Source organism: Rhinolophus ferrumequinum, chromosome 17 (genome assembly GCF_004115265.2).
Source record: "Rhinolophus ferrumequinum isolate MPI-CBG mRhiFer1 chromosome 17, mRhiFer1_v1.p, whole genome shotgun sequence".
Taxonomy (NCBI): Eukaryota; Metazoa; Chordata; class Mammalia; order Chiroptera; family Rhinolophidae; genus Rhinolophus; species Rhinolophus ferrumequinum.
The window spans coordinates 39817807-39830407 of record NC_046300.1 but is presented as its reverse complement, the minus strand read 5'-3'; the positions used below and the strand labels follow the sequence as shown (position 1 = coordinate 39830407).

Sequence of the window (12601 nt, the reverse complement as noted above, 5' to 3'; positions counted from 1 at the left end):
GGGCCTGGGGACTGAAATACCTATGGAAGTCTTTCAAGCACTTCATCACTTATTAACGCAGGGAAGCCACAGGTTGTCTGGCAAGCAAACCACAGGCTTTGTTTACATCTGTCCCTCCTAGGACAGGGGAAGGGAAGACAGAAAGAAGAGTGACCTGACAGCACACCACTGCCTCCAAAAATTACCTCAACATTTCCTCAGGCCCTGGGTGGCAGAGCATGTTTCACAGAATTATAGGATGAAGACGGCACTTTAGACAACGTCATCTAAGCCCTTTCTTTGAGGGAGGAGAAAATCAGGTTCAAAGAAAGTATTATAACTAAAGATCTCGGCAACCCCGATAAAAGCCACAGTTCTGAATTTCTAGTATTCAGTTCTTTGTAATTCAACACACTGGCTCAATGTTTAGAACATTCTAAGCTGTCATGCAAATAGGTACTTAATACATGGTAATAGATTAAGTGAATTAACGAATAGATGCTAGTCTTGAGGGTTTATAACTTCTTCTCAGAAAAAAATATTGTTTAGCCTTTTTAATCAAAAAGCTCAACTAAATAAAGTTTTAAGCAAACTAATAAATATTGGCCAAAATATCACCTGAGACCAAGTGTCACTTGAGAGTATCAGAGAAGTTGGTTTGATTGCTATACTCAGTCAACTAGATTAAGTTTGTCTGGCCGTGTTGCCTGTATTCTATTTGGTTTGCAAAGAAAAATCTCATGAGTTAGCATGAGCAGCTAAAAATAAGCTGCAGGTTTCATTTTCCGTTGTTTAGTATGGTTTTGAAACCAAAAGGTGCAAAACTCGGAGAGGCATCAACGCCTACTGAAAATCAGCAATTTAAATTGTCACCTTTCTAGCCCACCCTCCTGCTCAGCAGCTCCCAGCCAGGCCCAAGAAATGCACTCTGCTCTGTGTCTCAGCATGGTCTCTAGAGATGAGTCCCCCTTAAGAAATAAGGCATGGCAAGAAATTAGGGGCTGAGGCCAGTCCCCTGGGACAGAGGCTTGTGTGTGTGTGTGTGTGTGTGTGTGTGTGTGTGTGTGTCTTATATCCGGACAGGATGCCACATAGATACCAGCCCCAGATGCTCAGCCTCAGTCTTAAGTGAAGCTGGGGATCCCTCCTCAGAGCAAGGGAGTCAATAAAGCTAGAATTTCATTCGGATGGGGCCCTAACTTAGTGAGCACAGCGAATACCCCTTGTCCTAAATGCCCATGGCCTTGTGCAATTCCATACTGCAAACCCAAGCAGCTCACGATAAGTTTAATTTCAAAATTTCAAAACTGTCTTTCCGGGGCCAAGTCTGGCCAAAAGGTGTTTGACAGAGGCGTAAGTGCTTCAAAGGGAAGGCAGCCGTCTCACACCGGAGCTTTCAGCTGGGGCACAAGGCCCGGAGAGAGCCATGCGGTTAACAGAAAGCCCTCAGCTGAATGAGATTGAAAGGGGGCAAAGAAGGGTTAATCTCCTTCCATTAGAGGAGGGGCCATTTGGTGAAGGTGAAGAGAATAATCTGTATGAAGAGCAGAGAAGACAAAGAGCTATTCCAGAAAAGAAATTGTTGTGCAGGGCGAGAAAAATGGTTTGTCCTAGATTTTCACAGTGAGGCCATTTCTTAGATCTCTGAGTCTTTACCTCGCTTTGAAGTTACAGTCTCAGGGAGGGGGTAAAGGGGCATATTCATGCTCAGTGCTGCAGTGCTTGAGCTTGCTTCCTTCTGAGATGAGCGTCTCTGAGAAAGCAGAGGGTGAGGCCAAAGCCACCAGGACGCCTCAATAGAAGCCTAACCATAAATCAGAAAGCGGCAAAATAAACAATAGGAATTGCTCATGAAAGAGAAGCCAGTGGCTGAATCCTCCTTTCCTGGGGTGGGGAACACCCTTTAAAAAAAAAAATTAATTAAACAAAATATACTTTTAAAGGTTGCTTGTAATAACTTTTTGGAACTAGTTTAAGATTCATAAGAAGTTGCAAAAATGGCACAGTAATTGGATAATTTCATCCAGCTTTCCCCAATGATAATATCTTCTACTACTGTAGTACATTGTCTAAACCAAGAAATCGGTATTGGTACAGTACTATTAGGTTCATGCACAAGTAATTGCGGTTTCAAAGGTTAAAAACAATTGCCAAAACTGCAATGACTTTTGCACCAACCTCAGATTAACTCAGGTACAGACCTTATTTGAATTTCACCAGTTTCTACATGCACTGTGTGTGTGTATGTGTGTGTGTGTGCATGTTTGTTTCTAGAGTTCTGTTAAATTGTATCACATGTGTAGACTGGAGTAGCCATCATCACAATTGAGATACAGAACTATTTCATCACCACAAACACCCCTCGTGCTCCCTACCGCTCTATACCCACCCCTCCCCCAGCCCTAACCTCGGGCACCAATCTGTCCTCTTACTATAATGTTGTCGCTTTGAGAATGTTACGTGTGGACAACTGGAGTCATGCAGCATGTAATCCTTTCTGAGACTGGCTTTCTCTCAGCCTCTCAGCACAATGCCCTTACGATCCATTCACATCGTATGCAAAGAGTGTGTGCTTTCCAATTCCGTAGTATGGACGTACCAGTTTGTTATCCATTCACCCACTGCAGGACATTTGGCTGCTTTCCAGTTTAAAGCTATTGCAAATCAAACTGCTTCTATATATCTTCACGTATAGATTTTCGTGTGAACCTAAGTTTTCATTTCTCTTGTGTAAATACCCAGGAGTGGGATTCGTACAGTAAGTGTATGTTTAGGTTTATAAGAAACTGTCACATTGTTTTCCACAGTGCCTTGCACAATTTATATTCCCCCCAGCGATGTATGAGAGATCCAGTTTCTCCACATCCTTACCAGCATTGGGTAACATCAGTATTTTTTATTTCAGCCATGCTGATAGACGTATAGGGGGCTCTCTTTGATGTCTGCAGTCAAGATGGCAGGAAAGTGTGGCACCTTCAGAGCTTGGCTGGGATGGCTTCAGATATCTCTCACCGTTCCAGCTTTCCTAATAGTTGTCTACACAGCAGCTTGGGCAATCTGGCATTTCTGTGATGAAAAATGGGGCTCTCGAGATGGGGTGAGGCTTCAGGTGTGTCTGGTTGCTGCTGACTGCAGTAGTGGGACACTGCCCCCTGATCACGCTGGGTTCTTTGAGGCAGTACCCCGTGGCCCCACAGGCAAACTTGGTACCAGACCCTCTCTCAATTGAGGTGATGGCAAGCCCTGATACAAGAGCCAGGGGGCAGGGACAGACTTTGCCTGGGCCAGGGTCCTCCTGAAGCCTTGGCCAGAGAAAGTCTCAGTGCTCTATATTCTTAGAATTAGTTACTTGTTAGCAGGTGTGAGGGGAAGGTGGACACGGAGTCAGCATAGACAGGTCAGGATGAAACCACCAGCGGTACTTCTCAGATTACAGGCCCACTGATCACTTTTTGCCCTTGGACTTCCTACTCTGTTGACCACCTAATACCCTCTAACAGCAAGTGGACACCTTGTCTGGATGTCACAGAACTCTGACTTCTACTTCCTGGGACTTAGATCTGGAGGCGCTGCTGTCACCACCACAAGGACTTCCTGGCCTAGGGATCCATGTTCTGTCAGCAGTTAGAATTCCATCTAAGTATCAGGACGTGTCCCAGCCAAGGAAGTTGTTTAGGATGCCAGGGACATAGGCTTCGCACAGGGCCAACATCACAGTGACGAGTCAAATCGTAGTCTAGAAAGTCACTTTCCATCTGGTGTGCCCTTCAGTCAAGGGAGGTTATAGACCTTCCCAGAATCTATGTTCATCATGACCTTGGGTCCACAAGTTTGGACCAGGAGGCCAGGATTCAGAAGAGCAGTGATCCTTGCAAGGAGATAGCTAAGAGATGATGGAAGCCACGCACAGACGCAGTGAAGCTTGGTAATCATAGGCAAATTCCCTGGTGCCCAAGGGTGCAGGATGGGTGCAGCAGAGGTACTCCGTTAGGCTCTGGCTCTTGTGCTTCACCTCGTGCAGTCACAGGAGATGGATGTGGACTTGGGCATAGTGATTTGTAAAACCTGAACATAAATGGGACTGTCAGGAGCTAAGCAGTCTATGGAGGCTGAACTTGAAAATCAAATGATACGATCATTTGGCCTCCAGAAGTTGAGGTATATGAGAGGAAGGGCAGCCAGATATTATCAGGTGACCAGTGGGTGTGCTCTGACGAGTTTGAGCAGTTATGCAGACAGGATGGATAGTTATACTTCCTCTTAGAAGGTGGTGATAATTTTTAAATTTCGTTGTTGTTTGTTCACTATGTTCTCTGCTGTCACAGAATTTTCCAAATTTCCATTTTCAGGTGCCTCTTCTCTGGCCAATGCCCCTCCTTTGGCGAGATGCTCCTACTAACCTGCTGTCAGAAGGCAGCCCAGTGCACAACACCTTTCAGATTTAAAGAGGCAGCTGCCTCCCCTGACCATGAAGTTATGTAATAGGGCCTCCACCATTGAGGCTGAATCCATGGCAGCTCCCTTCTAGCTCTGGCTTTGTCTTCTTTTCAACTCATATCTGCCCTGACCTAAAATTTGCCCAGAATGTGGGTCTTGCCCTTGCCCTTGCCCTGCTCTCTTGGCTTCTGACTCGGGACCCTACCTCCTGCTCTGCTCTTATGGCATGGATCTGCATGGCTGCACTATGTCCTCCGTGGTCTAGCTGCAGTGTCACCACCTCAGGCTTAGGGCGCACAGGTGTCTGGCTTCATTCGGCGACTAAGGTGAGCGACCAGAGGGTTGCCACACCCGTCCTGAAGTATGGCCCTGCCTATCAGAAGACAGATGAAATTCCCCTGACTGAAGGAAGGGCTCACTTCAGGAGTTAGTCATCTCGCTGGTGCCTTGCCTCTGCTCCCCAGAGGTTGGGTGGATCCGAGCCCTATGTCTACTCAAGTTCTACTTCTACTTCTGCCACTAAATCCCTGGGTAACCACAAGGAAGTAAATGAACCACTCTGGGTCTCAGTTATCTCACACTTATAATAAGGTTTCCTGACTCCCTAGCTGATAATCTTTCAACTATACCATACCACGAATAAGGGAAAATCTAAAGTTCAGAAGCCAAAAAAGAACCTTTAAGTTAAATTCTAGTTTAGATATACTAGCTCAGCGTTCCCTAAATTTTTTTTCTGTCTAATAGGTGTTTGCTGAAATAAATGTTGAATTGTATGCAGCATATCAATAGTTCTCAGGCTTTAATCCCTTTAGTAAGGATTGGGAGGCTATATTAAAATGCATATGCTTAGGCTCCCTCTTCAGAGCTTCTGGAGCCTAGGGGCATGCATGCATTTTAACAGAAGAAACTAAGGGGACCTAGGCTTTGAAATAGATACTGGTAACTTTTTTTAGACGCTAATTTACCATTATACATTAGGAACTTTAAAACTAGGTCATTTGACCTACTGATTCAATTTTAAGAATTTTCCCTAAGATTGTCCACAAAGGTTTATCTACAAGAATGTTTATATATTTACAATAGCAGAATACTATAGGCAATCAAAATGTCCATCAAGAAAAGAATGGGTAAATTAAGATACATCAGTGCAATGGAAACACAGCCATTCAAAATCAAATTTTCAAAGCCCATTTAGTCACTTGGAAAAATGTTTACAATAAGTGGGGTGAAAAAGAAACACATATAAAATAGAATTTCAATAATTTTTAAAAGAAAAGAGAGTGTATATGAAAAATTGGAAAGAAATACGTTAATATTGAATTGTTACTTGTTTGTTGAATTACTACAGATAGTTGTTTCCTTGTTGATATTTTTCTGTATTTTGTATAGTGAATAGCTATGACTCTTGTTATTTGAGAAAGAGTGATGCATTTTTAAAAAAGACAAGGCATTTGCCTCATGGAGAAAGAAAGCCGAGGGAAGAGGTGTCTCCTAGGAGTCCAGCCCAGCCTTGGCCTGGCTGCTACAGGAGGACTCACACAACAGGTAGACTGAGTCTGGTGCCCGTGGTGAATTTTGAGCTACATTCTCATTTGCAAAGTACCTTGGTATAGTCGATGCCAAGGAATTTGGGTCAAGGAGAAAGTCTTTTTTACTAGATACAGCTTTCCTGCTAAATTCGAGGATAACAGACTATAGGACCTGAGACATGGAGGGAAGTTCACAGTTTAAATGAACTTCTTTACCGCCCTTGGGTTGAACTCATGCTTATTGCCTCTGTGTATAATTCCCCCCACCTCATAACACCGAGCAGACAGACTGCACTCATGACTAGAGGCTTGGGACAGACGGTGGGCTCTATTCTGGCTTGGGAGACACCCCCCAGGGAGGTGCTTCCATGGAGTGGTTTCAAAGCCTCGTTTAACCAATGCACTGGGAACCCCATACAACGCCAGGAACATTTTTTTTTTTTTTTTTTTTTTTGGCAGAGAGATGGCTCAAATCCATCTTCCCTTGCAGATTTCAGTGAATCCCAGGTCAAACCTCTCTCTGAATAAGATTAGAAGCCTCGTGGTTAGGCCTCTGGCCTAGAGTCAAACCTTTCCAAATGTCCTTGAGATTTTTACACCACATGCTTTGGCTAGTTAGAAAGTGGTGCAAAAGATCTCAGATGAAAGACAACTTCGAAAGACAAAAACAAAAACATTAAAATAATGATACTTAACAATATTAATAGCAATATCAAAAGTCAAAACGTCAATGCTGACCATAATTATGGTAATTCATTTCATTAACACCTTGACTTGCCATACATATTTCTAAGTTGTCCAAATCATTTCACATATATTACCTTACTTATTCTGACAGAATCTCAGTTTTACATTTTTTCAAAATACCATTTCGGAGGCGGGAGGAAGCTTTAAAGTTCTGATGAAAACCAGAGGCTTCTTGAGTTAAAAACAAAACCCTGAAGTCTTCACTGTGGTGTTTTCCAACTCCATTCTTGACAAGAAATCAGGGGATTTCAGCATGAGAAATTATGAAGCCCTATTACCATGAATCCTTCCTTAGCTTTGGTGAATATGACGTGGCCTTATTGCAAAATTCTCTAAAGGGAGTAATAGAACATTTATAATACTGACCCAGGGTAAGAAAGGGGCTTGTACTTCTGCGCTACAAAAACCATAAATCCTCTGGGGTTAAAAAATAACCAACTGGTCTAGACACTGCCTATGTCAGCCTGCTATGCTGTCACATCTGCTCCTCATGGATCAACGAGATCCAGCTTAAGGTCCTTAGATGCCCTTGACTCTGAGAAGACAATAGTGCCCCAAATTTGAATTATACCCCTCATGTGGAATTAAAATTTCTTTAAATAATAAAATATTAAAATTAAGGAAGCTTAAGAAAGTGCAACTTTTCTCACGATGTCTACGTTGACGCATTTTTGAAAATGTCAAAGATCCAAATATTTACGAAGAGTATATTTGTTACCCCTGCCTTGTTGCTGTGTCTGTGAGGTCACCCAGCATGCTGTACTGTGGAGGGGTCCTGTTGACAGTAGTTAAAGTCTGAGTAGGCAGTTGCACATCTCTCCCTGCCATGCTATGCAGCTAGACATTAGAAATCAGGAGATTGACCCCAACACACACACACACACACACACACACACACACACACACACTCACACACACACTCACACACACACACTCACAAGTCATTCCTACATACGTAGTACTTTGAGGAGTCATTACCACATGGCAGTTGAAATTAACAAGCTGAATGGACACTGACACCTGTCCTCCTTGACTGTGGCCTTTGGCCTTGCCCTTCCTGGCAGACTCCATTAGGCTGGGACTTCCAGCAGCAGATCATCTCCAATTGGCTCCAGCTTTTAAAACCTGGTACTTGTTCTCAACTTACTCCTTTGGCTGTGCTCGTCCAGCAGGCACTGCATTCCCCCATCAACTTGGTCTTGTCTTTAGCTTAGTCCATGAGTCCAGCCAGCTCTTGGCTCAGTAGACACTTTCAGGACCCACCAGCCCATGGAAATGGACTTCCAAAGGTTGTAGCATTTTTGCAACACATCAACTTGTTCTTCTAGTCCACTCCTTCTTAGCCCACTCCAGATGGGAGGGGACTGGGCCAAGGTGAGGCAGCCATTATAGGAGGTCATACATCAGGCTCCGTGACAGTCTGACAGGCGGTATTAAATCTGCCAGTAGCTGGCTTTCCCACACAATGGACAATGTGTGTTCTTCAGGGTGTGGGCGTGAGTGCCAGAAATGTCCAGTCCAGGACAATATTCAATCAGATACCAGAGTGACTAGGCAGATATTAATACACAACTAGAGAACTAGGTACCATGTAGCTCAAGCAAAGACTGTGGTCCATTTTTAGTATATGTGCTGCTGAAGCAAGCACCTGTAGTCCATTTTTACCAGAGGCCTTTATGACACCTTAGGGGCATCATAGGGCACCTGCCATGTGGTTTCTGGTATTTACCAGTGAGGGGAATACTGCTTTAAGCCCAACAATGGTGAAAAGGCGACATAAAATATAAAATTAGTTCAGGGTTCTCCAAACAGGGCTTATAAGGTTACCACTCATTATTACAGTAAATGTTTTGAAACTTTTTCTGAAAAGAAAAAGCTAGAATTATGTATCAAATCCTTAGGGTAGCATTAATCTTGAGCCTTTTTAGTCTACTTTTAAATGTGTCTTTAATAATTTGGTTTGAAGATCCCATCTTAGTCAAGGAGTCCCTCCTCTCCCTTTCTCCCTGCCAACCCATGACAAGATTAAAATGTGTGCCAAGATCTGGAGCAGAGTAGGCAGGGTAGTTTCCCAGAGCCCCCAGGAGCAGAGAGAACCATGAGCCAAGGAGACCAAGAGCTTTCCTATCAACCTCTGGGACTCAAAGTTGGGAGAACAGAATTCTGTTAGCCATATTCCAACTAGCATGGTGAGACCCAGGACCAGGAGACAAAGCCAGAATGGTCCTCGACCAAGAGGATCCTATAGGGAAAAATAAGGGGAAGAACGTCCTCCCTGGTTCACTGACCACTGGTGGCATGGTGGTACTCCTGGAAAGGCTCAGGGTCAGAATGGACAGAGGCATCTGGAATAAACTCTTACCCACTGCTCCTTGCCCGCATGGCCAGATGTTACCTAAGAGTGTCAGTTAGGGAATTCTAAATATCTCATAATTTTTTTCTTCTCCCACTGCTGCATTCTGCTGTCTTATCCTTGAGTATCTCTAAGTTCCTTATTATGCCTGGCCAGAGAGGACTACCTCTTCTCCAGAAACTCTCCACAGCATCCTGGGAAATGGCTATCCCTACCCCCACCCAGAGACTCCATTTCCCAGAGTCCTTTGCAGCCAGATGTGGTCATGTGATGGAGTTTTAGCCAATTGAATGTGAGGAGAAGTGATGTAGATCACTTCTAGGCGTATCCCATGAAAACCTCCCATGTATACTGTCACATGCTCTTTTCCTCTTCTACTGGGAAGTGGAAACAATCCCAGGTGACCTTGTTAATCACATGCTGCAGAAGGTGGAGCCTCTCTCAACCTGTGTCTCTGAACGCCTGAGTCTCCCCACTAACCTGTACTGTTACAAGAGCAAGAAATAAACTTCTATTTGAGCCATTATACATTTTTCAGTCTAGTACAGCAATTAGCCTATCCTATTACATATCCTGTTTGATACAGCTTTATCATTGTGTGCAGAAGTCCCCACGCCTTCTCCCTTTGTCTTAAATCTTACGGCAAACCAAAAGAATAAAATTAGTACACTTAAATTTAAGCAGCCATTAGTGACGAATGACACTCACCGAATTAGCGGTCACAGCTTCAGAGCTTGCAGCCAGATGAACAGTAGTTTAGCAGAGCCTCACTTCAAGATAATCTGATATATTAAAATAAAACAAAAAGTAAAATGTAAGACCTACAAAAGAGGTATATGAGAGTCTGACGGTTAATTTCCAAAGGGTGTTGTCAGTGTACAAAGGAATTCACCACTGTTTTCCAGTAAATGACAAACTTCCCTATTGTCTTTAAAATAAGATTCGTTTTTAATATACTCCCTCAATCATCACAAAACAGAATTTATAAAGAGCAATTCTATTGTGCTAAGTAAGCTGTACAAAGACTAGATGCTGACTCAGGAGATGACTTTGGAAAACTGAGTATGATTTCTATGCCTATGTGCTCTGCAGTTCTTATGTACAACTTAAAACTTTTCTCTCGGAAACTTAGCTTCCTTAGGTAGGAACTACCAGAGCTTGAAAAATTATAGGCTATGCAAAGACTTGAGATTTTTTTAGTCGAAGTTGAAACAGATACCAGAGATACATTATAATGTCTTTATATTTCATATCATCCCAGATGGCACAAGTAGAAATGAAAACAAGCTCTCTGTAAACAGGGCAATGAGAAAATGGAGGTATCTAAACCAGAACAACTGGAGACAACCAGAAAGACGCTCTGTAAAGGCGGCAGGTTGGGGATGTTTTCTTACCAGAGCAACCATCTTTTACCAGATTAAGTGCGAAAATATCATCTGACCGCACAGCGCACCTATTCGCCTAGAACAGCATTTATTTTTGTATCTGATTACTCAGTATAAGGTCCAGGAAGCAAACAGTCCAGAACTCTGAACAAACATTCTGTTAGTCCAAAACACAGCACTAGGGCGGAAGAAGGAAGAGGACACAAAACAAGAGGGTTGGCGGGGAGGGCTCGACTTGGGCCACTTCCCCCAGGGTTTCAGCCTTAGTATATATATATACACATATTTTTGAGAGAAAATGCGTTCTTGTCTGGTCCTGGAGAACAGAGAGGTCAGCTAGATCCCTTTGGTGCTGTAATATTGAGGGTCTCCCAAATGCAGTCCCCACTGCCTCCCTCCGGGCTGGGGCCTGCCAAGCCTCAGGTGTCAGGGAACAAGATGGCGCCCCACAGTGAAGGGCACTGAGTGATGGGGGCCAGGGTGGCCCTTCACTTACTTGGAGGCGCTGGCTCCTCGGAAACCCAGACGCTGCCAACTCCCTGGGCTCAGGAGTTAGAACCGCTTTCTTGCTCTGGGTTCTTCACTTCGCGTCGCAATCAGCTCCACATATTTTTCTGATGATGTCACTCATTCTGACTTCTTACTTTTTGAAAGTTGATCCACAAGTAAAACCTTCCATGGGGGTTAAAAAAATAAAAAAGAAGAAGAAAAGAAAAGAAAGGTGTGCTGTGGGGAGATGGAGAGAAGGAAGAGAGAGGCAGTTGCCTCCTTATTTTGAGATTTGCTGCAGCTGCGAGTGCCACTCCCCAGCCAGTTTCCTGGCTGCAGAGGGAGGCCAGTGGCCGGGCGTGGGTGACGTCAGGGCCAGGCCTGAGTCATCACCAGAGGCCGGGCTGCCCTGCCACTCGGAAGGGGACAAAAGGAACCTTTGATGTCCAGGGCCCTCCTCTCAGCACTCTTGCTTGTACTGAGAAGCAGGCCAGGAGAACATTCCAGCCGCCTCCCCACCCCCAGCCGTCCTTCCTACTTCCGGAACAGTCCCAGGCAGATTCAGCAAGGCCTCCCTAAGAGATGTCACCCTCCTGCATGGCAGAGGCATGGCCGCTGTCTGTCAAAGAGAGAAAGAGGGGAGGTTGTTTCTCTGGGGATTTCTTACCTCCCCCTCGTCCTTCTTCCTCTTGGTGCTCCCTTACCCAGCGAGTCACAGTGGTACTGAAAGAGATGTGGAAAGGTGGAAGGCGTTCTCGTCACCTTCCCTGGGCAGTACCCAGTGGGTGTCTATTCTCGTCTGCCTTGCCGTGATGGCCCTGGACCTCTGCTCTCTGGGTGCCAGAGTGAGCTTGTGCTTTGAGGATTTTAGAGGGCACCGCTCCTTCACAGGGGTATTTATATCCCAAGGCCTGGCAAGGGGCCCAGTAAATACATGCTGAATGAATGAACGATAATTTTAAAGTAAAATAGTAGAGGACATATATTGAGTACTAGCAGTGAATGTTCAAGCTTCTGTGCTAAGTGCTTTACAAAGGTTATTTCATTTATTGTTATCGTGACAACGCTATGAAGTGGGTACTATTATTATTCCCAGTTCTATAGATGAGAAAATGGATGCTCAGAGAGACTAAGACACTTCTCTACAGTCTCACAGCTAGTTAGCGGCAGAGCCTGGGTCGTCTGATCTCAAATCCTATGTTCTTAACCCCTGTGCTGAGAGGCTGGACTGAGTGAATGAATACTGACCACGGGCAGCCTGTCCAGGGCAGAGGGCATAAGGATAATGATGGTGTTGAAACCAAATTCTATGGAAAATACTGGAGCAGTTGGGGATGATCTATCTAGGGTAGTAGGCTTCATGCCCTCCTGATGGGTTAACACTGGGTGTGAGCCTTGGTGAGCTACCCAGCGTGGCCAGGAGGGCAAGTCCATTGTCAGGTCCAAGTGGAAGTGAGAACTAGAATCGGAAGACAAAGCCTGGCGGTGTGTGGTGGATGCAGGGTCCAAGAGCACAGTGGACAGAGTACCTCAGAGGAGCCAAAGCCCAGACTTGTCTTTATTGCCCCTTGGACTCATAAGTGTGGGTAGAAGTGTCAGTGTAGCTAAAGGCACACGTCTGGAGCAGGCAAGAAGATGGCAGGGACGAAAGACATAATAGGGCGCTCAAAGACTCTGAGACC

At 44.7% G+C, this 12601-nt stretch overlaps 1 protein-coding gene across 4 annotated transcripts in view; it reads right to left on the bottom strand.

Moving 5' to 3' along the window:
* The window catches only part of ZBTB38 (zinc finger and BTB domain containing 38), a 72146-nt gene extending 60873 nt beyond the window's left edge, over positions 1–11273 (bottom strand). For 3 of the 4 annotated variants that reach the window (XM_033131862.1, XM_033131861.1, XM_033131864.1), the window contains exons 1-2: positions 10927–11247; positions 9754–9827 (exon numbers count right to left, since the gene is read on the bottom strand). The gene's annotated coding sequence lies outside the window, so the exon portion shown is untranslated. Of the gene's footprint in view, positions 1–9753; positions 9828–10926 lie in introns of all 4 variants that reach the window. The other variant, XR_004425436.1, reaches the window with a different exon arrangement.
* Positions 11274–12601: the final 1328 nt, after the last annotated feature.